Below are 27,665 nucleotides of genomic sequence, written 5' to 3'. Positions count from 1 at the left end.
TTCAGACTGCTACCTTAGGTTGCTCAAGTTAATGAGAATTAATTCTTTTTCCCACATTAATTATATTTTAATTAAATCACCAGCAGTGACTGAATTGTTCTAAAATGATTCAAGCTACATGAAAATATTTTTAAAGGCACAATTACCTCTTAGAAGTGCAATTCAAAACGTGAGCTATATTTAAAAGCCTTCCTTTGTGTGATGCAGAGATCAAACAGCGATTTCCATGGAGAAATGTTACCTGAGATATTAAATACCCAGCCCAAAGTATAAAGCCTTCATTGATACATTCCAATTATCCTCATGGTCCTCCCACGATCTTAACTCAAAACACTGAGATGACAATTTTCATAGTCTATAAACCACAGCCATCATAGCCAACAGTTGTGCAGACACCAACACTGTAGTCTGCATATGTCTTGTGAGAAAAGAGAGACATTGGAACATTCGGCAAAGCTGCAGAGACAACGCTCTTGGGAGGGGCACCCAGGTTAGGGTCAGCATCTAGCATTTTCTGTGAAGCTTGTTCCAAGTTTTGCTACTTCATGTTGAGAAGAATTTATAAATGGCAGCTGTGTGTAGTTCACACTCTATTAAAGGAACAATATTCAGTTCTCCCAAACAATTTATTTGAATTTTTCTAGTTACAGTATTGGATGGGTCCAACAGTTTATGACTACATAGGAATTGATTGATAACTTTTATTTGCTCAGGATTGGTTCTTTCGGTTCTGGTTTGAAAACCAAAAGCTTGGTGATGAGGTTCTGTGTCAATTGGTGTTGTTGTTGCTAGCATATACAAAGCTCTGGGTTTAATCCCCATCATTAAAAAATGGTGGCTCATGCTTGTTATTCTAACATTTAGAAGGTGGTAGGAGGACAGACAGGTTATCCTGAGCTACATAGTGAGTTTGAGACCAGTCTGAGATACTGGAGACCCTTGTCCATCCCCCAAAAGGAACCATTGATGGAATGCTGTTATATTATAATATTATAGCTGACTAATCTCGGATTGGAAATGGCTTAATATGGGTGAACAGGTGGACCACAAGGTGGTAGGTGCTGCAGCCGAGTGACAGCACACAGTGGTCCCTTTCCAGTCTTATCTCTACTTCCGGTATTTGATATTTTTCATAATAAAAAGGGAAAGGGAGAAATCAATGCATGCTGATGATAGCTAGAAGAAAACAAGGCTGATTACTAGCTTTGCTGGGTCACCTCAGCCCAACTGCCTCAGACACGATTGGCCCTTAGGTAAACAGTGAAGGGATTTCTGTGTGAGTGTCCTGTGATTTTATTTTATTTTTTTCCAATAATCAGGCCCCTCACTTGGTGAGAATTGATCTTGATTCTGACTCTGGTTCCCTGTGAAAATAGGTGTGTAGGCATGAGCACACCCACACCTGCACTTTTAAAAATGTATAATTACACCCTTTCCTTGTTCCCGAGAGGATTTAAGATATTTGTGCCCATGTGAAATCAAACTTAAATAGTTTTGCCATTTAAAATTTCTCTCCCTAAAATAAAGCCCCATGAATATTTATTTTACATTTGCATAAAAAAGGCAAACACCTTGTCATGAGACCCTTTTGTTCAGTCGGCTCCCATCACTCAAGCTTGTGATGAACCACGTTCCTATTTATATACAGAGTGTTACATTGCTTCTGATTAAGATCAGAAAAATTACCTTGTTTCAAATTTTGCTGCCCTCCAGTAATATCTATTGAAACTGGCAGCAGTTAAAAATATGGGGGCTTTTGCCTTGTGTGTCCATACATGTGAACGCAGGGCACCCCTACTCCTCGCTGCTAGAAAGGTGAATTCTGAAATGGCATTAATTGCCATCTTCCACCTATCTTTTGTAAAAGTTTGAAGACCAAAAAACGTAGCCACTTCCTTGATAAACTAGAAGGGAACCAAGTCACCAAAGACAGCATTGATTGCTCAAAGGCTTAAAAGTAGGAGGGGGAAAAAATGTTCAATTGAAGCAGGGAATTACTGCATTCCGCCCACTTAAAATCAGTCTGCAGAATGAGTTCCACGTGGCTCCAGTCAGTCTTTTAGCAACCGGAGTGTGATTGCTTGAGTAACCCAGAGGGACAGGCACCCCTCTGGCACAATTGCTCCAATCTGAGGACCGGTGCCAGGCACTAACAATAGGTTCAGAATTCAAAGATGTCTAAATCCTGGTCACCCACGCTGTGCCTCTGAGACCTGTAATTTGCCCCACCGTGGAGGTCAGTTCTCATTACCGAGCTAGGGAACGTCTCATAGTTCGGGCAGCAGGGCCATTGGAAAGCTGCGACTGTAATCAATGATGAACAAAGAGTCCCCCGAGAGCCATCTGGGACACCAGAGAGAATTCCTTTTGAAAAATACAGAGCAAAGGTAATTCTCCAAATCATTTGCGACATTAACTGTCGGCCTCTCTGGAAAGCCCTTCGAGTGTCTACACATGGTATAGACCATAGGCTTTCACTGGGGCTGCACCGTCCAGGCACGTGGGTCTCTCAAGCTTCTTGATACTCAGCTCAAAACTCAGACCAACTCAATCGCATGCAGACACTGATGTCACAAACAACTCTGGAGCGTTCTAGAACAAGCCAAGCTTAAAAGCTGGCGTTCTAGACACCTCATCTCATTTCATTTTCAAAAGAATCCCAGGTGGCGGGTATGGCCCATTTCTGTTCCATGCAGGGAGAAATGGGCACAGCTATGTTGTTCTGTAGAGTTTGAAATTTATAAGTGGTTTCTGACCTAGATCTGTCTAATTCACAAATAAAGGCTTGAACAAGGGATTTCACTACATTACCTAAGGAAATTAGCTATTAAGATGCTGATCCTGACGTCGTAGCACTCAGTAAGAAACTGCTTTACCCGCCTCACAAGCAAATGCCACGGACTCCGGAGAATGAAGCCCCTAGAGGAGGTTGGGGTGTTCTGAACTTCCGGTTACCATGACACTGTGAGGGCTTAGGCTCACGCTTGCAGTCTGATCTGAATGCCAGATTGTGTTGTACTGAAGCAATTTATTTTATTTTATTTTTTTACTAAAGCCAGAGGATGGGTGCAACTTCCCTTGAAGGTGAAAGAGAAGATATTGCCCCCCCCTCCTCACCCCGCTCCCAACAACAAGACGTCTTATTTGAGAGGGGAACTTTTTTTTTCCTCTTGCATCTGGAGTCTTTGTGAATAAAAAAGAAATTTAATAAAGTTTGGATAAGGGAATAAAAACGATGTTTCCCTTAACAAAGCAAGCTAGGGGTCAAAAAGAAAGACAGTTTGTACTATGCATACGGGGGCCTTTGTGTTTGCTGGGTTAGTGGTGCTGTGGGTGGAAGGCAGGTCATCACCCATACTAGGTAACTAAGTGATTAGCCCTGACACACAGTGTTGAAAAACCCAATTGTGGATCCTCATCTTGGACACATTTTTACAGACAATCACATAGGATGGAATAGGTATATGTCTCTAGATAAAGCTCTGCTTAGATGCCAGGGAGGGCACTGACTGAGAACACTTGACCTATGTTATAAGGCTAGGTAGTGACAAACTGAATTGGCTTTACCATTCCCTGACCCCCAGCCCAGCCCAGCCCAGCCCAGGAAAGCCCTGCCCAGCCCAGCCCAGGAAAGCCCAGCCCAGCCCAGCACAGCACAACCCAGGAAAGCCCAGCCCAGGACAGCCCAGACCAGCCCAGACCAGACCAGCCCAGGACAGCCCAGACCAGCCCAGACCAGCTCAGCCCAGCCCAGCCCAGACCAGCCCAGACCAGCTCAGCCCAGCCCAGCCCAGGACAGCCCAGCCCAGCCCAGCCCAGCCCAGCCCAGCCCAGCCCAGCACAGGACAGCACAGCACAGAACAGCCCAGCCCAGCACAGGACAGCCCAGACCAGACCAGCCCAGCCCAGCCCAGCCCAGCCCAGCACAGGACAGCACAGCACAGCACAGGACAGCAGACACTTCAGCCTAATCTACTGCACAGTGGAGTGTATCCTCAGACACACACTACCCTCAGGCCAGTGTGGCAATGGAGGGTAGCTGTGAGTGCTTCCACAGGAGTGAGGTCTAAGAAAAGCCTGCTCTCTAAGCAGAGCCATTCCAGTCTCTCGGATGCGAAACAAGTAAAGCATGGTGTCTATAATGTACTCGATACAGTGCCTTCCGTCTGTGGTGATAAACTTCCCTCTCTGTGGTAAAAAAAAAAATTTTTTTTTTTCTTGACAGGGTTTCTCTGTGTAGCCCTGGCTGTCCTGGAACTCACTCTGTAGACCAGGCTGGCCTCGAACTCAGAAATCCGCCGCCTCTGCCTCCCGAGTACTGGGATTAAAGGCGTGCGTCACCACACCCGGCTATGGTCAGATTTTTAAATGTATTTATTTTGCTATGAAATGTAGTGTTTTCTTTCCATTCCCAGTCAAGAAGAACTGTGCCTTAGTGAAGAATTCTTGGTTCATTTTGAGACAAACTCACTGTGCTGATCAGGCTAACATGGAACTTATGAGCTCAACTGATCCTTCTGTCTCAGCATCCCAAATAGCTGGGACCAGCAGTACATGTCACCATGTTTAACCCAAGTGAAGGATGCTGTGGTTGTTTGAACAGATATGGCTTCCATAGATTCGTGTGTTTGAATGCTTGGCCCTTAGGGAGTAGCACTGTTAGTAGGTGTGGCCTTGTTGGAGGAAGTATGTCACTCTGGGGGACAGTCTTTGAGGTCTCCTCTGCTCAAGCTCCACCCAGTATGGAATCCAGTCTCCTCCTGAATGCCTTCAGATCAAGATGTAGAACTCTAGACTCCTCCAGCACCATGTCTGCCTGCACGCTGCCATGCCTCCCACCATGTTGATAATAGACTAATTCTCTGAACTATAAGGCAGACCCAATTAAATGTTGCCCTTTATAAGAGTTGCCTTGGTCATGGTGTCTGTTCATAGCAATAAAATCCTAAGACGGATGCTAATAGTTAATAGGCAGGGGTAGTGGTTGCTAAAGTAGCCTGAACTCAAGTTAGGCAATGAACCCTTACAAATGTAACTTGTATTTGAGTGAGAGTCATTGTTTACATTTACTAGTCAGTCCACAGTATGGAAAACGATTCACAGTCACCTAAGGAAGCCGTGTCCAGCATTGGACAAGATTCTTATCTGTATAGAAGAGCTGCTTCCAGATATAAGATCAGGTGCAAGTGTGAGCTGGGCCTCTACCAACTTTCATTTCCAAATCTTCTCACCAGTTCACCTTTCACTGCAGACTCCATGTAGACTTCCTCTACATGGTACCATCATATTCAACAATCCTTTTTGGTATAAGCTGTATCCCCGTACTATAGCTGATGGAAGACATAGACATAACAAACCTTCTTTGTACCGGAAGAGCTGTGCAGCCTGATTTCAGGACGTCTGCCTCCCTCTATGGAGATGAGACCTGCACACTGGCTCTGCTCTTGCTCTGACCTTACCTCCCATCACTCTCTCCTCACTCTGTTCCTGCCCAGTGTAGCTGCTTGGCTCTTTCTGGAATACAGCTTGCTCCCACAGCAGGATTCCACATATGTGAATACCACTTCTCTTGATGGCACAGTCCAAGCACTAATGTCACCTCTTTGGAAAGACTTTTTCCTAAAGCTTTATTCATATCCTTCTCAAGAATCAAAAACTGCAATGACTCAGCGCTTGGACAGCATTGTTGGAGTTTAATAAATATTTTTCAAAAGTGAATGAACAACGCAGCATATAGCACAGAAAGAGGAAATATGAAATAATTATAAAAATTAAGGATATGAAAATTTTGAGATGGGAAAGGTTGTCCCTGATGCAGGAGGAAGCCATTTGGGGTCTCTTTTCAGAGTGGTAAAACAACACCAGTTTCTCCAGACTTACGAACAGTGTTGGCCGATGCCTAGTGGCCCGTTGCCAGAAAGCCACCAAGATAACCATTCAAGAAGCCACTAGATATTCTAGACACATCCACAGGATGCCATAAATAATTCAATGCCCCTGGGCCTTACTTTACTAATAGGATGAAGAGCCGTGATAACGCATCGTTCATGCCTACAGCATCCTTGCTCTCCCAACAAGCAGCTTGATTAGCTCATATATGTCTATGCTAGACCCAAGCACTGCCATTTAATGCCTGCAGCCACGATATTACTCTGGAAACTTGTTAGAAGTAGCTCAGTGGCTTCGCACAGATCACCTCAGCTAGGGCTGGAGGCAGAGGTCTGCTCCAAGAGCTTGTCCTCTGACCCCAGAATTGAGCTGCCTTCCGAAGCTGTTCCCATGCACTGGCAGCTGCTTTACCTGTCAGCTACTCCAGCCTACATGAAGCTCGCTAAATATTTAAAGCAATTATTTAGTTTGACAACTTCTTTTGGGAAACTCAGCGAACTCTTTTGAGAATGTGGGAGCATAATTAATTTACCTACGATGGTAGCATGATCTTCACACACACAGACGCCAGAATGTTTTAACAACCTGGTTTCAGCACTTTCCCCAGGCCAAAACCAGATCCTTTCAAGGCGTTACCAGCCTGGGGCTTGGGGGTGGACACATGGTTAAAGTGCTGACTGGTGAAAATCATTGGCTGGGTCCTCTTACCACCCGATGAGGCCTCCTCCTTCTCTCCCTCCCACTCCATCTCTCTTGGTATGCTGCCTTTGTGTTTTCTATCCACTTTGGCCAGTGTACAATTTCGAGTTGAAATGCCAGCTACAAGGCTGGCACATGCAGTCACGTGCCAAAAGGCTCACGTGGACCCAGCAAGCGCTGCCGCTATTGCCGAGCAGTCACTGGTGCCAAGCCTGGCATAAACTCATCCAAAATGCTAGTCACAAGAAATGTACAACCTCCATGGGAAACCAAAAGGGGGTGCTGGCTCTTCTTATCAGTTAGCAAGCAGTTAAAACTGTCTGTGTCGTGCGAGTGTGTGTGCGTGTGTGTGCGTGTGTGTGTGTGTGTGTGTGTGTGTGTGTGTGTGTGTAGTGTGTGTCTGGTGTGTATATGTGTATTTGTGGTATGAGTGTCTGTATATGTGTGTGTATGTGTGGTGTGTATGTTTGTGTGGCAGTGTGAGTATGTGTGTGTCTGTGTCTGTGTGGTATGGTGTGTATGTATGTAGTGTGTATGTATGTGTGCTGTATGTGTGGTGTGTGTGTATGTGTGAGATGTGTGTGTCTGTGTGTCTGTGAGGTGTGGTGTGTCTGTGTGTGCATGTGGTATGTATATATGTGTGTGTATGGTGTGTGTGTATATGAGATGTGTGTATCTCTGTGTTTGTGGTGTGTGTGTGCCCCATTCAGACAAGTCGATGACCTTTTTGTCTTCCTCTTTGGAATGTACCAGGATCATCACCTGGATCTGCTAGGAAAGAGTTGTGGGAGGGGTCACATGACAGACAGCAGCTTCTTATTTCCAAATCCTTTATTCTGACAAAGGGTGTATATATATATATATAGAGAGAGGAGGGCCCTAGAGGTTCTCAAATTGTTACAGAAGTCCACGTTGTCAAACGCCTGTGCTTTTCACGCCTGTGTCTGCCGCAAGTCAAATGGATTTTATTTTCTCACTAGTCTATGCAAGACATAAACGTTACTGGTCAAGTTGTAGAAAACAAATGAAAGGTGGTTTTAATCCAAACTATAAACCATCTTCCTGAAGGATTTGATCACAAACAGGCAGAGTCAAGTCATCCTACTGACAAGAACTTTCACATATACCTTGAGACACGCCATCGGGGGCCTCCTGGAGGTGGACATCTTACATCAATAAGAACTATTAGTGACAACATCACCAGATGGCTGCCACTGTTTCTTTGGCTTTGTACAGTCTACTAAAGTTGAGACTATGGCTATTCTATGCCTCTGCCATGTTCATTTCAGCAGGGCCAAAGAATTTCCAGGTGGAGCATTGTTAATCAATAGAGTGTCTCAGATAGGCAGGTGCACAGAGATGCTCCTAGCAGTAACACTCAGAATTGTGAGAACTAGAAGCAGTCAGCCTGCCCATCAATAGGGAAATAGGTGAATCGAGAGCCATCACACAGTAGAATTCCACACGCAATGGAAATGAGAAATTGTTGTTACAGAAGAACAATACAGATGAGTCTTCCACTCATAGTGATGGAAGCCAGACACACAATTTGAATCCATCCACTGTAACCAGGTCAAAAAGTCTTGATCAATGTAGATACACTTGGCCCGTATTATCTGAGTTACAGAATTCCTACAATAAATAGAAAATGAACAGTGGAGACTAGAGTCATTGAATCTTCTCAAGCAGTTCTGGGGAACTTCCTGTCCTCACCACCATCCTGTCTTCCCTTCAGACCTGGGGGGGGGGGGGAAAGGTCAGAAGCCAAAGGTGAGTATGTCTTTCCACGATCCCATAGGGCTGCTTTAAGTTATGAGAAGTACCTGGGCTACCTGGGCTTGAACTTTTGAGTCTCGAATTCCATGTGACCTGCTTCCTAAGGCTTTTCACTTGACAAAAAAATTGCATGCCAAGGAAGCGTCAAAATTCTATCAAGATTAATTATGCAATTTCTGTCTATAAATGACATACCTCCTGTACCCAGTGAAACCCACCCATGCACTAATAGGATGTGACAGCCACATCACTAACAAAGCCTCCTCCGCCTCAGTTCCCAAAGGTGAGTACCTGCTGCTGGGGAGGCACTGTCACCCCATGGGGGAAGGGAATTAAGGATGGTGTGAGAACCCAGGTTTGCCAAAGTATGGCTCTGTACAGGCGGGTGGTCAAGCAGAAGTGCGAGGGAGTGCAGAGGTCAGTGGACCCCACAACATTTTCCCCTTTTGAACAGAAATCCACTCTTGCTGAAGGCTATGACCTGCCCTCTTCCTATGAAACTGTGTCTAACCACAGCATGAGGCTTTTCCATTGCTAAGGTTAAGCACAGTATATTTCTCTCAGTCGGCCAGGAACCCGGGCTCCCCTCTCAGCTATGCATGTGGGGGACTCTGGACATGGAAGACCTCAAATTATGATTCCCTCTGAGACAAAGGGGGAAAGATCTGTCCTCTTGTGTCTCCTTGTCTCTTTACCCGTTGTGGATGACAGACAAACAACCAAGAAGGACAGACAACAACAGTGTATGAGTTTTCATGGAAACCATCTTTTTTCTCATTCTTTTCCAGTATATCTGAGCTGGAAGAAAAGATTTAACAAGTACATCGGAAATCTTAAAAAGCAATAAACTCTCTCCAAATCCCCTTGCTCATTTCCCACTGGCTTTGAATATGGCAGAAGAGATGAGACTCGCCAGGATATGCAGGCGGGAGGGGGTACGGTTCTGGGGTGAAGAGACTCACCAGGATTTGCGGGTTGAGCTGGGAGATGGAGCTGGGGTGATTGCTCATTTCTCTTCACTAATGTTATCTAAAGAACTCTCCTTAAGTGCAGAGGTAAAATCTGCTGGCAAGGCTGCAACATTATTCCACTGGAGCTGATTTCGTTCAAGCCGTCTGCAAACAGTTCCTTTGGAAGTGTTCACGTGAGCAACGCGGCCATTCCGAACATTGCACTGAGGAAACGGGCGTGAATTTACAGAGCTGGTTCAAACAGATGCAAAATTTCCCCTGGATATATTTTTTTGTCTTAGAAAAAAAGGTGGAGTGGAGTCAAAAATAATTTTAAAATTACAAAAAAAAAAAAGTCTGAAATTTTCTGTACCAGGAGAAGTTAAAACTTTTCTACCTGTACTTTGTTTTACTGAGAAGCCTCTACATGACCCCAGGAATACATCAAACATCTGCTTAGAGGACATCCTTTAAAAATGTCTTTAAAGTAATTATTTGAGATGCATGTAACTTTGGGGCCTAGGAAAGAGAAAAGGAAAGCCATAAATGAATGAGCTGGGGAGGGCTTTGTGGAGCTTTACATAAGACTTAAATCTCAGTTGAATGTTTGCTTCTGCAGAACATGAAACATCTTAAATGCTTTTCTTTTTGTTGTTTGTTTGCTTGTTATTTGTTTTTGTTTTAGAGACAGGGTTTCTCTGTATAGCCCTGGCTGTCCTGGAACTCACTTTGTAGACCAGGCTGGCCTCGAACTCAGTAATACGTCTGCCTCTGCCTCCCAAGTGCTGGGATTAAAGGCATGTGCCACCACTGCCCTACTCCTTAAATGTCTTTCATAGCTAACATATTTTGATTTTTATAATCATCAATGTTGAGAACTCCACTTCTTATAAACACATAATATAAATTGACAGAAGTTCATTTAGAGCCATTCCAGAAATTATTGGAATTCTGTCTTAATCTCAAGCTAAAATAAATTTAATGGGTTTTTATGAAATTCAAGTCAGCAACTCAAAGCTAGATTTTTAAATCAAACATCCTAACACAGCCTACTCCAAAGACACACTAATTTGATACTTACATACCAAGAAATGGCAGTAGAAAAAGTATTATAGCACTCACTTCCTGTAATTAGGTTTCTGTGAGAACAAAGGCTTTGTGTGTGCAATAAAAGCGCTGTTAGTTCCATGTTCACTTGATGGGCTCTGTAACCATGTGTCAGGCAAGCTGAGGAACACACTTGTGAGGAATTATGCTAACTGAGAAAGGAAGGCCCTTCCTAAAAAATGGGCAGTATTATTCCCCAGACAGGATCCTAGGCGGGAGGGAGGGAGGGAGGAAGGAAAGGAGGGAGGGAGGGAGGGAGGGAGGGAGAGAGAGAGAAAAAAAGAGAGAGAGAGAGAGTTGGGATAGCAAGATAGTTCAGTAGGTAAAGACACATGTTGACCTGAGTTTGATTCCCAGGACCCATGTGGTAGAAGAAAAGAACATATATTTCTGCAAATTATCCTGTGACTTCTACATGAACAGTAAGCACATGCAAACACATACATACATACATACATACATACATACATACATACATGAAGAAAGTAAGAGAGAAAGAAAGAAAGAGAAAGAGAGAAAGAAAGGAGGGAAGGAAGGAAGGAAGGAAGGAAGGAAGGAAGGAAGGAAGGAAGAAAGACAGAGAGAAAGAGAGAGAGAGGAAGGGGAGGGGAGAAGAAGAAAGGAAGGAAAGAAGGAAGGGAGAAAAGAAGGAAGGAAGGAAGGAAGGAAGGAAGGAAGGAAGGAAGGAAGGAAGGAAGGAATGTAATAGAAGCTGGAGAGATGGCTCAGCAGTTAAAAGTGCTGCCTGTTCTTCCAGAGGACCTGGGTTTAATTTCCAGCACCCACATGGTGGCTCACAGCCATCTAAACCTCCAGTTGCAGATCCAATGCAGTCCTTAGACCTCTGCAGGCACCAGGCCAGCCACTAATTCACAGACAATCATACAGACAAAACCACCATATACATAATGTAATAAAATTGATCTTTTTAAAGGAGAAAGCTAGATGGGCAGCCTCTCTGGTCTCTTCTTCCTGGCTGCTAACTTGCAATATGACCAACCACCATCCAAACTATCAGCCCAGATTAAGGGATTTTTGTTTTCTTTTTAAAAATTGTCACTTTGTCACAGTATTGTATCACAGCAACAGGGAAAACCATCAAGGACATCATGATTCATAACCCACAGTCGTCTCAAAGCTGAGCCACGGCAATTCAAGCAGGGTCACTGGTGCCATCGCCTGACGGGACAGCATGTGTAATGCTAAGCATGCATGCAGTGTGTCCAGGAACAAGGTTGCAAGGGAGTCATGTGACACACACGAGTGAGTGAGTGAGTGAGTGAGTGAGTGAGTGAGTGAGTGAGCGAGCGAGCAAGCAAGTACAAACAGCTTGGACCCATTAGGCTCTAGGTTTTGGATTACTTTTGCTAGTTGCAAATTTCAGAAACCTTATACTGATACTGAATTTTTCTTCCAAACAACATCCAGTGACATGATCCCATGTGGAGTCACGTGTCACAATTTAAGAAGCTGGGCTATAGACCAGCAACCTTCCGGGTGTGACTACTTTATGTAACCACTCCCTCCGGTGACTATTTGGAAACATGAATTCAAAACTCATACGAGACTCACTGGATGTAAATTTGTAAATGTCCTTGGGGCTTTAAAAGTCTGATTCCATTTTCACTTTCCCTTCTTCGTATAAAAATAGCTGCCAACACCTTGGATCTCTTGCTAGATATTATTTTAGGATACTGTGTGTACAATTTCGAGTTAATACAAAACAACCTGGCCTGCCTTCCTGTGTGTCATTAGGCTGCTCAGTGTGAACTGGGTCACCTCAGTGGCTCACTGATCTGGTTTCTACAAACCTGGCAGTAGATAAAAAGGAAAATTACTCAATGCAATTTCCCCCTAAAGAATCAGCTTGGTTTTCTTCCTTAATTAATTATTTTTTTTTTCTTACGGAAACCCCATTATGAACTGAACTAGGAATTTTTGAGTCTCTGAGGCAAAAAGAGCCATTTTGTATCCCTGAGCATCTCAGATCTCCTGGGGGATGGGCGCTTGGTCAACAGCAGTCTAGGGGCAGGGTGGGCACAAGGGTGAGATCTGAAATGAATGAGAGGGCAGAGGCACCTTGGGAAATGTGTATCTGGAAGCTACCTGGAGGATACCTGTGTGCTTGGTGGCTCATGGTGTTCTTTGTCTTCATAAAAGTGTTAGGGGACTTTTCCCTTTTTTTTTTTTTGGTAAATTCAAAGAAATAAATGTCAGGAGGCCCAGCAGAGATCAAAGTCTGACATCACTGTGCAGCTTAGAGCTCAGTGCAAACTGGCTGACTCTGTCAACGGGGCTTCCTCTTCTCTGGGAGCCCATTTCAACTACCTGAAGAAGGTCAGGTAGTCCTGTACCTGAGATTTCTGGGAGGCCTCCGCGTGCTAATGAGGCATCTCAGTGGCTTTAGTTTCAGCCAATGACCTTTGCCCACCATGGATATTCCTGATCCTTTCCCCCAAACAATACAACCCTCGGTTCACCCCGAATAAAGTGTGTGTGTGTGTGTGTGTGTGTGTGTGTGTGTGTGTATAAGCCTACCCCAGATAAAGCTATATAAGCTAAGATTGTCTCAGGGAGCTGTTTCATTGAAGATTGGTGGAGAAGTGCCCCACCCCCCACCCCCCCCCCCACTCCCAGCAGACCCTGATCCTGCCAGTTCCGGACTCCCCTTCATCCTTCCAGCTGAGTATGCATTGGTGTTTGGACACCTTGAGAGGGAGAAAGCAGAAGATCTCGGGGTTACCATGAAGAAGCATTGCATGACAGAGGGTGATCTCTCCAGTAGTGCGCCGCCTCCAGCGTTCCCTGCTGGAGAACAGCTCAGGAAGAGGGGGCCGAATGAGTGTAAGAGTCAGAGGGGATGGAGACCACCAAAGAAACAAGGGCTTCTAAACACAGAACCACTGAAGCACTCATGAATTCACAGAGACTGGCAGCATGCATGGGGCCTGCACAGGTTTGGGTCTAATGGGATACCAGTGCTGGGAGAGGAAGTGGACTCTGCCCCCATCTCCAGCCTAGAAATTCTCTCTGCTCCCTCACAAGTGAAAAACAGTTTCTTCAATGCAGTCTTCACTGGCAGTACACTCTCTTACGGCCAATAAATTCAATTGTGGGGTTTGTTTGTTTTTGTTTGTTTATTGACTTTACCCTACAGATCTTTTGCTTATATGTCATGTTTGTCACTTTTGTGTCTTTATCAGTGTGTGTGTGTGTCTCTGCATCTATATGTGCTTCTTGTGCTCTGCCCTTGTTTCTTCGTTTGTTTGTTTGTTTGTTTTCTTCTATTCAAGTTTGCTGTTTTTCTTTTATGTTGGTTTCTTTTTTTCATTTTTGGATACCTGTTTGTATGTCAATGAGAGAGCAAGAAAGGATGTGGATTTGGGTGGGTGGGGAGGTGGGGAGGAGCAGAGAGGAGCTGGGAAATGAGGGGGACCAGAATCAGATGTATTGTATGAAAGTAATCTACTTTCAATAAAAATATTCAAATAAAAATAAGACATGGACAAACAAAAACCTCTAACTTCCTTCATCATTTCTGGTGACTATGAGAAAAAGAAGGGGAAAAAAACCTTAAAATATTGTGAAACCAAGATCAACTTGGGTGGGTGGGGAGGTGGATTTGGGTGGGTGGGGAGGTGGGGAGGATCAACGAAAACTCAGATAATTTCCAGATTTCATATCATACGTGCCAGACAGGTCCCACCAGAAGGTCAGATGGCTGGGGTTTGCTTCCAGCTGAGCTGGGGAGTCGTATGTGAACTTAGAAAGGGATCTTGACCCTGAGTCCTTGACTCCTGGACAAGACCAAGTGCCGGGTTCCCAGTGGCAAAGGCCTCCATTGCTTCCTCTTAGAATCTATGAAAGCTCAGTAACTAGTGAGTTATCTATACACATCCCAAATCAATGAGTGGACACACAAATGTAGGCGATCCACCCAACAGAATATTACTAAGCTGTGAAAAACAAAGACTCACTGGCATATGGTACAACATGGATGGACCTCGAAAACCTTGTTTTAAACACAAGAAGCAAGTGACACACAAAACCTCCTCCATATTATGCCTCTGTTCCAAGAACAGAGCAATCTACACACAGCAATGGTTCCCAGCCTCCCTAATGCTTTTAATACACTGCCTCATGTTGTGGCGGCCCCAACCATAAAATTATTTTTGTTGCTACTTCTTAACTAATTTTGCTACCATTATGGATCATAATGTAAATATTTTTGTAGATGGAGGTTTGCCAAAGGGGTCTTGATCCACAGGTTGGAAGCCACTGCCAGAGAAAAAGCAGACTGGTGTATCCTGGGGCTAGAGGTATGCGTAGGTAGGTGTGGGACCGTGAAAGGCAGCCTGTTTTCTAGTTGAGCTAGATTTAAACCCCAAAGACCCAGCAGATAATTCTGCAAGGGATGGAAGGCCCATTTGCCACACTCCCAGACACCAGGCCCCTAACATGAGAACCCAGCCCCATAATTCTGTGGCCATCAGTCACATAGGGCAATGCCCCAAGTCCCTGGTATTCTGTCTGGACTCTACCCCTCATCCCTACAGTTACCTGGCAACAGCCAGGTAGGCCTGGCCCACTATAAAAGGAGCTGTTTGCCCCCTCCTCCCTCTCTTACTCCTCTCTCTCTTACTGTTGCCTCTCTCCCCTTCGCTCCCTCTTCACATTCCCTTTCCCCCTCTCTCCACATAGCCATGGCCGGCCTCTACTTCTCTACTCTTTTCCCCTCTCTGCCTTTCTACAATAAACGCCTTGCCTCTTCTCCTTGGGATGCGCCGTGCTGGAGCGATAGGGCAGGTCTTCCCATGAAGACCTAACCTCCCACGGGAGACCCCTCTGTGCTCCATGTGTTCCCAGCCACCAAGCCACCAAACCTGAGAAAGCCTAGGACACTCTCCTCCCCGAGGGACCCAGCTGGAGCACTCTCCTCCTACCCTTTTCCCTTCCACCCCAGGGCCAGAGCCCGCCTGCAGGCACCTACTCCGTTCTCAGCTCTTCCACAGCTTTCAGCGGCATCTGCAGTATCTAAGAGTGAGAACCTGCCTGACTCAGCCTCCATACAGGCCGGGACCACCCCACCCCCCTGAATTCTGGCATTTCCCAGGGGACCTCAGACTTCACTTCCTCACTCTGGAGCAGGGTTCTGCGGCTTCTCACAGCCCGACATGCACCCAGAGGCAGTGTGGGGTGTGCAGTCAGACTCGCCCAGCTGCCTTGGGCCAGACTCGGGACCCCATTTTTAACCCACAAGTAGGAAATAGGAGATGACAGACAAGGTTACAGGACTTCCTTCTAACATGTTGGGAATGCTCTAAAGTTGATTACATAATGGTTACATAGGTCAGTGAGTTCACTAAAAACCACTGAATTGGGTACTGTATTTGGGTAACTGTGTGGTATGTGAATTACATCTCAATAAAGCTATTAAAAGAAGAGTCTGTTAAAAAAAAAAAAAAAAAAAAAAAAAAAAACAGTTTTCACAGATTGCTACGTTTTAACCGGAAACAAGGCCCTGGAGTTAGGCCAAGAACCTTTCTTGAACCAGATACTCCATGTATACCAACTATTGCATCTCCTGACACTACCCTCGTGAAATAGAACATGGAGAGCAACTGAGCTGTGAACATTGGAAGGTCATGACACCAGCCCAATGAGAGAGAAATACAAAGCAAACCAGGACAGTCGGGCAAGGAAAAGTCACACAAGGGATCAGGCTAAGTCCCCGCTCTGAATCTGGAGCCGTGGATGGGGTGAAAATGGGGCCCGATAGGCAGAACAGTCCCTGTTGAGTAGAGTAGGGGAACTCCCAGGGTCTGAGGCAGAACCAAACAGGCTGGTGAGAAAGGAGAGTGCTGGCAGGTATCTGGCAACCTGTGAGTGGAGGGGAGGGGCCAGGCCAGCCTGGAGGAAAGGGCAGGAAACAGTGATGAGCTGTCAGGGCCACTGTGCACTGCCCTAGCTGCTGAATGGAAGGTGTTTTTAGGTTACAGAACATCAGCCAACACTCAGCAAAGTGCTCCAAGTCCACAGAAGCAAATTCTGCAAAGGGGCCAGGTCAGGAAGTTGCTTCAATGGCCAGACGTTGGCTAACCTTCATGCCTAAAGAGAAAGTGCACACTATGACCATCGTGGACCTTCAGTGGGGAAAAGCTTGGATACAGACCTGCACCTAGTCAAGAGGTTTTTCTCTCTTCATAGAGATCCTGGAATGGCCAGGGAACCCAGCTGCACTAGCAGAAATATTAGACCTAAGGCTTCCAGGGCAGGAGTTACAGGAGGGGACAAGGTCAGGGGACAGCTTTGCTCCTTTAGTCCTCAAGAGAGGCCTCCTAAACTCCCTATTCTGCAATTGGTAATTTCAATCCAAGGTAAAATCTGGCATTAATAGACTCAGTACTACCTAGAAACGTGTTAGAAATGCTTACTGTAGGAGTGGAGCCCAGGGATCTGTGTTTAATCAGGATTCTCTGATGGTGAAACACCATGGGCTACATCCCTCTGTCAGTGACCTGGATACTGCATGCTTCTGAGGAACAACAAATTGGAATGTATCCACTGCTTTTTCTGTCACCATGAATTTCTTATAGAAACACCATGCAATGTATAGAAGAGCTTGTTTGAGGCTTTCAGCTCTGGGGAGTTAGGTCCATAATGGTAGAGACACCAGGCAGCAGACATCACATCTGGAGCTGGAACCTGAGTGCTGACAGCTCACATCGTGAACCACAAACAAGAAGCAGAGAGTGTACATTGAATACCAAGAGTGGCTGTCCTGGAACTCACTTGATGATTCAGGCTGGTCTCGAACTCCACCTGCCTTTGCTTCCCAAGTGCTGACGTTGACTCTTGCATGACTTTTAGAACCCCAAAGCTACACCACCAAGGCCGCACCTCCAAAACCTATCCCCAAATAGAATCATTATCTGGAGACCATGTATTCATATGGCTGAGAATATAAGGAACATTTCATTCAAAATACCCCATGGGGCATCAATAAGAACCAATACAGGCACCAGGGTCAGAAAACAGCCAGTCTTCTTCCCCTTGCAGGCTCTCCAGAGACCTGCCATTGAGAATTGGATGCAAAGAGTGAACCTGAACACAATAAGGAAACAGCTCCTACTATCTTAGCAGCTCCATCTTGCACACTTCCCGCAGGGTAGCAACCCTGCCTGTACCTTGCTGTACCTTGCTTGATCAGCACAGTAGAGCTGGCCCTGGTGGTAGGGTCACAGGAAAGTGGAGGGGATGGTGTGCATGTTGGTGTCCCACTCCTTGTCTGCCATGTGATACGACAGGCACAGGAGAGATGCCCACACTCACCCCCACCACCTGTGGCAGGCAAGTGAGCTGTCCCTGAGGGCATGAGAGTGGGAGAGCTGGCTCTGCCCCTTGCCTGGGCACACCAGGAGAGCTGACCCTGGTGGCACAGGTACAGGAGATCTGGAGGTCTGACCAATTAATTCATCTCCTACCCAGGCCCAGATCCAGATCTTTGAGTTGGCCCAGCCCAACTTTAACCCATCGATGAACTGCTGGAGTGTGTGAAGGGGCAGATCCTGCAGAGATCCAAAGGTGAGGGATCTCCATGACTCAGGGAAACAACAGGATATCTAGGAGGAGTCCCAGTGAGGATCCAGTACTGATATAGCCTAGCAGAAGCCTTGACTCATTGCAAGTAAACCTGTTCAGACAAAAGGGTGTCCTGTTTGATACACCACGGCACACTGCAGCTTGCACGCTCAGGTTTTGTTTTATTTATTTTCTTTGGTTTTTATTTTTATTTATTTATTTTTGGGGGAGGAGGTCGCAAGGGGGGATATGAAGGCATGGGACATGAGTGGGATTGGGGTGCATGATATGAAACTCACAAAGAATCAACAAAAAGTTTTAAAGAAGAAGAAGAAGAGGAAGAGGAAGAGGAAGAGGAAGAGGAGGAAGACATAGCTGAGCTTCTGCCAGCTCAAAGAAGCAGGTTTTGAGGGCTCCAAATTGAAGAACCAAGGCCTACAGGGTATCAAGCCGTTGGTCATTGTTCAGCCTGAGTGATTCTTCATTACCATAGCGTCAGACCCATCAAATGGAACCCAGTATGGAAGGGGCTGGAGGTAGTGTGACAGCTTCTGAGAAATCTCACAGTGGGGGACAGAGGAGGCACATACCAAAGCTGGCATTTTCAAATTTTTAGCAAAAGTAACAAGAACTTAATTTAAAAAGCAGTTAAAACTCCCCCAAGGGGAAAGTTTTATAAAACATAATTCTGTCTAATATCCTGGGGAAATAAACATTAGGTCACTGCTCTGTCGTGTATACAGTCAAAAGTTGAACTGTCTTTTCAAGGCTTCTGTACTAATGACAAGTCTTCTTCCACGTTAGAATGAATTTCAGTTCAGCCTCTACAGCTTCTGTAGAGTCGCACAAATGACCTCTACTCCACATGTCACTCTTTCTCAAGTGTGGTGGCTTTTGGTGATCTCACCACCAAGGGAATGGCTCTCATTCCTGTCCAAAGACCCTAGAAACAACCAGGAGAGCAAAGAATAAACACAGTTAGTTATCAGCAGTAGACCATCAAAACAAAAACACTAAGAGCCATTCACAGCCAGGCATGGTAGCAAGCACCTTTAACCCCAGCACTAGGGGGGTAGAGGCAGTCAGATCTCTGGGAATTCAAGATCAATCTGGCCTGCATAGCAAGTTTCAGCACAGCCAGAGCTATGTAATAGCAAGACCCTGTCTCAAGTTTAGAAAAAAAAAATGGTATTCATTCTGTAGCTACTCAAAATGACTTAAAAGATAAGTAGCAGAAGGTGAGAAAAGTCACAGCCATAGTGATGGGCGCCATCTACTGCATGAAACAGAAGAGATAGTCTTTCTGGGCATTGTGCATGCCTCCCCTGAACCCCTCAGTGAGGTTCTGGCTAAGGTGACTGATCAGGTGGCAGCAAACCTAATGAATTCACTTCCACAAAAGCCCAAGATTACACTATAGTCCCCTAAATTGGTCACCAAATGAGATTGGCTCTAGGTAAAAAAAAAAAAAAAAGTCCTCCTGCTATCTTTAGCTCTCATTAAGAAAGTCAACAAAGATAACAAAGGGTCCAGCTGACAGTATCCCAGCACGCTCTGACAAGTGCCCACTTTTATGCCTGTGGCCCACAGAGATAACTGCTCTTGGGACCAGTACTGAGTCTTCCTGCCCTGGCAAGGTTCTCTCAACTACAAAGCACATGGACACACAAATCCAAAGTGTTAGGAACAAAGCACACTTCTCTTGTTCTTCTACAGGCAGCCAGTGTGAGAATTCCCCTGAATTTGTTTTAATATAACAATGTGGTGAGGCACACAGACCTGGAAATGTCCATTATGAAGGAGGAAATCTTAGCTCTCAGGTTGCTAGCAGCAGAAGGCATGGCCACTATGCAGCTCCCCATGGAAAGGCATGGGATGGGTCAGGAGGAGGAAAAGCCCGGGTCAAAAGCAAAGCAAAGCAAAGCCTTTAGTAGAAGCAAAGGGAAGGCAGGAAAAGGCAGTTTAGGAGTGACTTCAACAGGCCAAGCAGCTAGCACCCAGCCTTTCAGTGGTCCAGCACTGGGCAGGAGGCTATTTGGCTTGATATGAGAGAGTTGGATAGAAGCAGCAGCTGGGGATACAGGCTTCAGATCAGCTGGGCTATGGGGAAAGGCATGTTTCTATAAGTTGTTCAATAGCTAGCCCTGGGAGGACCAGTCCCTCCAGGGGGCCATTAGATGTCAAAGCATGTCCAATTCACAAAAAGAATGCTTGTTTAGTACATATCTGATCTCCTGCCCTGCTGTTCTCTCTGTGTCTCTGCCTGCCTGTCTGTCTGTCTGTCTGTCTGTCTGTCTGCCTCTCTCAGTCTCTGTCTCTGTCTCTGTCTCTGTCTCTGTCTCTGTCTCTCATGCGCGAGCACACACACAATCTATTATTGATCTCAGGCTTTTTTTTTAACTTCCTTTGGTTTTTGTTTGTTTTTGTTTTCTGATACAGTCTCACTGTGTAACTCAGGCTAGAGGGAAATCCAGGATCCATCTGCCTTGATCTAGAATGCTGTGATCACAGATGTGTGACACTGTGTCTTGCTAGACAACTGTTTTGAATGAAAATGAGGACAAGACTGCTCCAAGGTATGGTTGAGAAGATGGGCTTTTGGCTTTCTGTTTTGTTTGCTTGTTTGTTTCTAGATATGAGGGAATGTACAGCCAGAGGCACCTGAAAAGGTCCACACTGAATTAGGCCACTGAGAGGAGGGGTAAGTCTATAAGAGAGGAAGAGAGGAGAGGAGAGGAGAGGAGAGGAGAGGAGAGGAGAGGAGAGGAGAGGAGAGGAGAGGAGAGGAGAGGGGAGGGGAGGGGAGGGGAGGGGAGGGGAGGGGAGGGGAGGGGAGGGGAGGGGAGGGGAGGGGGGGAGGGGAGGGGAGGGGAGGGGAAGAAAAGAGGGAAGAGGAGAGAGGACAAGTAGATGAAGAAAGGAGTTGTGAAGAAAGCCAAGAGCAAGCCAGCCAGGAGCCAAGAGCAGAGTGTAAGAGTCCAAGATTCACTGAAGAATGATACCCCAGATTCAAATTGTATGCAAAAGCAGAAACATGCTGGGGTCTCTCATCTACAAAGGTGAAGGTGCCCAGGTGAGCTTGCAGACCCAATTTATAGAACATTAGGAGAATTCCAGGGAGAGGTAGGTGACCATGAAATGTATTAGTTGTCTCTACGGACATTCCAGAACCATTGCTGGGGGGCTGGAAACTTTTGCTAGGGAAGCCTGGAAACTGTTGCTGACTCTACCCTTGTCTCAGGCCAGGTGGCAGGGTGACAGGGCAGATTCTGATTGGTTGCCTGAGGCTTGGGATTTTTCCAGTAATTGACTTGCCTGTACTTGTCCAGTCCTGGGAAACAAATTTAAGCCAATCTTCTGACCTGATAATTTGAGGCCTGTCATGGAGTCAGCCTGTCTCAGTCCTCTCAAGAAGTCCAAGAGGCCAAGAGAGCATTTGTACAGGAATCAGAAGTGGGAGGAAGGAAAGCCCAGCCAAGGGTCTGGAGAGGCTTAGAGTAGGGGGTGGGGAGAGAAGTATTGGGAGGAACCACGGGTACTGAGTGAGCCTTGCCCTGGGTTTCCTTGGGATCTGACAGTCCAGTCTTTTTATCAATGACAAGGGCTGACTTAATCTCTTCTATAACTGTTTCTTAACTGAAGTTCGGTCATCACTCTCCGAAGGCCCAGGAAGGCTAGAAGATTGGTGGAAGCTGGGAAGAGAGAGGAGAGTGCAGGCTGGGGAACATTTGTTTTGCTCACAGCCCAGCTTCTGCAGGACCACGTGGCGAGGCTAGTGAAGAGCATGCCTCTTTGGAGCAGTCTAGGATACAGGTTCCAAAGGAACACCTGGGGTTGGTGCATCACAGGCAGGTTTGGGGCGGCGGTTTGCTGTTGATTGGAAATCTGCTGGGTCAGACAGACTCGGGACAGAAATTCAAGTTAAGTAATTAAGGGGAAAATTCATTAACTTGGGTGTACATTTGAAACTTCCAGGTCCCTGAAGCTTACTATATATATATATATATTAAGTTTACAAAAAAAGAGATAAGTTTTAGCTATATTTGCATTACCACTGTTTGTAATCTGTACTGAAGTCCACATTCCAGAAAAAACAATAAGACTCACACATTTGAATCATAGCAAACTCTTGCAGACAAGTAGTGAGTCACACATACCCAGGTTATTTCTTGTGAAACAATCCCCTAATGAATAGAGAGGCCAATCACTGGGCAAGTAGGAGGGACTTCCAAGTAGGAAGGGAAGAGAGGAAGCAGGAGAGAGTTAGGTCCTTTTGGACGGGATAGTGTGAGGACAAGATGTAATTACTAGTGTCTTCCTGTTGCGATGGAGGATCCATCAGGATTCGCCACCGGAGGATTTAGATTTAAAAAGGCTTACAAGTTAGGATTTTGGTTGTTGCATGCACCCCAGCGATTGAGTTACCCTTGTTTCTGAACTAAGTCTATGCAGTGTTTTCCTTCATAGGGCGATTCAACTGGGTTTAAGAGAGAAAGGTAGGCAGCAAAGCTTGGGTTTGCCAGATGTGCACCACAAAGGCCCTGGGGGATTTGAAGCATAGGACTGGTGTGGTAATGACCTAGCGAGCTGGGTGGAGAGATTTTAGAGTTCTGAGACAGATTCTCCATGAGACAAAAACAGGTCAGCCTTTGCCTACCAGAGCATGGCAGTAGCACAGGAACTTGCTGGTCCTTTATTAATATTTCCCACAACAATCTGGAGACCTAGTAGGTTCAGAAAGGTGAGGCCTCGCTGGGCACTGGTGACCCAGCACTCAGGAAGCAGAGGCAGGAGGATCTCTATTATTCAAGGCCAGCCTGATCTACAGAGTGAGCTCCAGGACAGCCAAGGCTACACAGAGAAACCTGGTCTTGAAAAACAAAACAAAACAAAACAAAACAAAACAAAACAAAACAAAACAAAACACAAAAGAAGGAAAGAGAGATGGTGGGGGGAAGCAACATAGAAAAGTGAGGCCTGGTTTTACACATTAAATAAACCAACCAGGCCTTCGGGGAAAGAGCTGGTTTGCTTGCTACTGTTAAACGGATAAAGCTACAATTAGCTGTCAACACCATCAGAGATCTGAGAAAGATAAATTACAGCAGGAAGTGCAATCCAAATGGCCTCTGTATCAATTAAAATGACAGAGACTTACCACTAACTAGATGGTTACCTTATGCTTCCACGGTCTCGATGGCTTTGTTGGGGGGCAAAGGTCTTTAGATACTACACAGGGCATTACACCTCTGGCTGCTGCACAGAACAGCATAGGCCTTTGGCTGCTAGTCCCAGAAGATCCAAGAGATTTTTCCTGTGGAGGAGAAACCTGGGAAAACTGACCCACCTTGATGAGGCAGTCAACCCTACAGTGTCCACAGCATTTGACAGGCAGGGCTCTGATGCTGGGTGAGGCGTGGGACAGTTCTTCTCAGTGGTTAGCACTGCCAAAATCCAGGTAGAGTTGTCTGTGCCCCATGGTCTTCTTTGGAGATCTTAGGGTTGCCTCTAGGAGCTAGAATTTTTGTTTATTACAGGAAACCTTTTTTGTTTTAATTAAACATTTTAAATGCCATATTCAGCAGAAGAATTTGAGAACTATCACATATCAAGCATACCTTATTTGAAACATCCTATACATGCATTTAGTTACCTGCTCTAGACTTAACCTTGAAATACAAACATAGGAAGCTAAACCAAGCTTGTCACTGTAAATACACTGCGTTTGAACGTAGATGACTATGGATAAGTTCTGCTTGACACTGTAAATAAATTGCGTTGGAACTTAGCATGACTATGAATAAGTTCTGAGCACATTAAAAAATTTGGTCATTTATGAGGTGATAGAGCATTAACCTGCATGTCTTAATTATCTTTAACAGTTTACAAGTTAGTAATTTTGATAAAATTAAGATTTAAATTTTATAAAGTCAATTAATGTTAAGTTTGAGCCTTAATAATTTGAGTTGAAGATTTCATTGAAGATACTTTAGCATCAAAAATGAAACTTTAAACCATAAATACAGTCCGTAGAGAAACTGGGAACTTTATCCGTTTATAGTGCACCATTACAGACTGTCACACTCTTGTAAGACTTGGTTTATCCAAATATCCAAAGCTTAATAAAGTTAATAAAGACAAAGAGGGTAGACATTTATCTTCAAGTCAGTAGCTGTTGAGTAGACCTTTGGAATTTATCTGGGAATTTATCTTTTAGAATTTATCTGGTGTTGAACACAGCTCACAAAAACATAAGTAGTTAGATATATACCTCTGTGTCAGCTTCTGAGTTTATCTTCATGAACTTTTCATAACATGAAAATCCATCCTAATCCAATATATTTGGAGACCTGCTGTTGCCTCCTTAATCTAAAAAGAAGATACAGTGATAAACAGAGTGCTCAGTGAGGCTAAGACATTCTATAATTATCTCTTTAGTTGGTTTATACCACATGGTCACCTTAACCAAGATTGTGGTGAAGTTGCAGGTATGTACTCTCTAACCTTAGTAAAAATGGCTGCCAGCCGCACGCTTGCCTCCATCATGATGAGGTCATCAGCCAAGGTGAAGGAAAGCCACATGGTTGCTATTTAAAAACATCAATTTTCCTAAACAAAAATTGAATTTAAGTTTTTAAAAAATGAATCACATAAGATTCAACCTTTTGTTACAAGTATTAAGCTAACTTTTTATTATAGATTTTGCAGATTCTTTAACCACACTTAATGAATTTACAAATCCCCAAATAAAAAAGTATCTACATACTAGTCTTAAAAGACTTCTTGAGAGCAGAATGTAGAGAAATCTTAGAGATAAAAGATTTAGAAGAGTGGAAAATAGGGAGTTTGGGAGTTGTAGAGCAGATAAAACTTAGATAAAAGAGGTTTGGGGATCATTTATTTGTGCGGTGGCAGAAGTGTTAGGATTTGGGGGATGAGTGTGCCAATTTTGGGCCGTTGCCTGAGTTGTTCTGAGACCAAGCTCTTTGCAGTAAGATTTCAAGGCTTTAATAAAAATCCTATGAGTCCAAGGAGGAAATTGATTCTAAGGGGAAAAGGAAAAAGGGTCGTAAACCTGAACTCCTCTGGAAGAGTTCCTATAAGGTCCAAGAGGGAGCTGAGCATCAGAAAACGGGGTTGCAGTGAAGAATTCCACCTATGGAAGGATTCCAGCACCATACTGTAGAGGCCCAGAGAGCATAGAGAACCTGCAGACCATAGCACGAAGCTTGGGGATGGGATGGGGCGGGGTGAGGAACCATGAGGGACAAGGGTCACAATTTATAGGCCCAGGAGGGTGGGAGGGTGTAGCTGTTAGGAAGAGGGGTAACTGTTTTAATAAAGAGCTGCCCAGGAAGAGTAGCAGGCTCCAGGAGCTGAAGAGATAGAGAAGACATATACAGAGTAAGAGAAGAGACACTACGGGTTAGAGAAGGTGGAGGGAGGAAGCGGCTGAAAGAGGCAGATGCCAGAATTTAGAGATTCAGATGCTAGGGGAAGAGAAGCCCCGCCCCCAGGCTGGAGAGGTTTAAGGTAGAGGGCGGGGCGAGAAGTGCTGGGAGGAGCCACTGGTACAGAGTTTCTTTGAGTTTCTCCCAGGTTTCTTTTTTTTTTTTCCCATTTTTTATTAGGTATTTAGCTCATTTACATTTCCAATGCTATACCAAAAGTCTCCCAGGTTTCTTTGGGACTTGACATCTGCCATTCTCATTTCTCTCTCATTAGCCTTCCAATGTACAGAAACTGTTGACCACACAGGCTTGTCACACTCACATGCCAGGTTCTCCCTCCCCTCTGATGACAATAGCTTGTGTCTAGTTGACATGGAACTAACCAGTGCACCTGGCCTGTGAATCCTCCATGTCTCTGCCCCTCCCTGATCATGAAATCTCTGCTTCATCCGACCCACAGTTTCTGCTTTGAAAAGCTTGGTGCTTTAAAGGCTACAGCTACACGTTAATGGAAGTGTATATTAAGCTGTAAAACCCTCCAAATTTGCTCTTATGAATCAATATTTTAATCAAAGTCAATTTTTAAATTAAAAAATTTTAGGCTATTCTAGATCATTTGCATTTCTCTACCATTTTTAAAAATCAGTTTGCCAATTTCTGCAGAATTCCCTTTGGGCTTTTTCCCCTTTCTCCCTCCCTCCCTCCTTCCCTCCCCCATTCCCTCCCTCCTTCCCCCCCTTCCTTTCTCCCTCCCTCCCTTCCTCCCTCCCTCTCTTCCTTTCTTCCTTCCTCCCTCCCTCCCTCCCTCCCTCCCTCCCTCCCTCCCTTCCTCCCTCCCTCCCTCTCTCCCTCCCTCCCTCCCTCCCTCCCTCTCTCCCTCCTTCCCTCCCTCCCTTCCTTCCTCCCTCCCTCCCTCTCTACCTCCCTCCCTCTCTCCCTCCCTCCCTCCCTCTCTCCCTCCTTCCCTCCCTCCCTCCCTCCTTCCCTCCCTCCCTTCCTTCTTTGATTCAGAGTCTCACTCTGTAGCCCAGGATAGCCTGAAACCTGTGCTCATCTTTCTGCTCCAGCCTCCTGAGCACTGAGAGCCCAGGTAGGGTCCACCAGCACACCCAACTACCTCTGATATTTTCATTGTAAATACATTTAGTCTGTAGATTAATTTGGAAAGAATTGACATTTTAAGAACAACGAATCTTTCCACAAACATGGCATAATCTCTCCACTTACTTATCCATTCACACTGAGTAGAAACCGTACGTGGAAGTTGGAATTCGGATCTTTTCTGGTGGAAGGGACAGACAATTTTGTAAGGTGCTTTCATTGTGAAGAAGTTTACAGTCATGAGTGGAAATAACCAAAAATACTGTCTAGTACTCCATGCTGCTAAGTGGTCATGTTTGGTAGCTTAGGATACCAAATGCATTTTCAGCTCCTGCCAGTTTCAACTTGTAGTGGGTTATCAGTGTGTAACTTCTGCTGCAACCAGACCTGTGTGTGAATTCAGACCGATCTGCGTATACTTCACAAAGCTGTGCCAATTTCTGCAGAATTCCCTTTAGAGACCCTTGGGCCACAGGATCTAGGCCAAGCTGTTGGAGGCAGCTGACTATTCTTGCCAAGTGTCACTGTTCTGCCCACCAGCCCTCTTCCTGTCAGCTCACCTTCAAATGTCCCAATCCTAGGATGTTTTAGAGTCAGAAACCTTGTGACTGGAGGCAATCCATGTCACCTCTCAGTGCTTCGGTTTTCATCTGTAAAATGAGAATAACTATAGCAATTTTTCGGGGCAATTATGAAGGTAGAAAGAGGAGTCACCTAGAAAGAGTGTCGACAGGCCTGTGTCAGTGAGTATGACCATGGCTACAATTTTGCAGAGTGGCTCGTTCTTGAGGTGGACATTCACACTAATCCTCCCTGCCCTGTTAAGGAAGGATTCCTCACTTTCCCTCATCCAGACTGGTGTGTCAGGGTTCTATTCAAAATCTCACTTCCCAAAGGTCTGCTGCCCGTCTCCTCTGCAACCCTTCTTTACCTCACTTAGGCTCCACAGCCTCCAGCTGCTGAGGGAGCAATGACTCCCACAGGCAACTGCTCATCCACACCTGCAGGCAGGGCCACATGACTCCTGCTGCAGGCGACCCCTGGCTGTGCTCAGGCAGAGCTGTCCAAGTAAACATATGCTTCAAATGCATGCACCTGGGGTCCTCACAGC

General features: G+C 45.4%; 1 long non-coding RNA gene across 1 annotated transcript; it reads right to left on the bottom strand.

Moving 5' to 3' along the window:
• Nucleotides 1–7,404: 7,404 nt before the first annotated feature.
• Nucleotides 7,405–9,564, bottom strand: Gm48057. Its single transcript, XR_003949056.1, has 2 exons — nucleotides 9,327–9,564; nucleotides 7,405–8,325 (listed from the first exon to the last, which is right to left on the bottom strand). It is a non-coding gene; the product is annotated as a predicted gene, 48057 (long non-coding RNA).
• Nucleotides 9,565–27,665: the final 18,101 nt, after the last annotated feature.

Source organism: Mus musculus, chromosome 10 (genome assembly GCF_000001635.26).
Source record: "Mus musculus strain C57BL/6J chromosome 10, GRCm38.p6 C57BL/6J".
Taxonomy (NCBI): domain Eukaryota; kingdom Metazoa; phylum Chordata; class Mammalia; order Rodentia; family Muridae; genus Mus; species Mus musculus.
The sequence above is the reverse complement of the archived record's forward strand: the minus strand, read 5'-3'. Positions and strand labels throughout refer to the sequence as shown.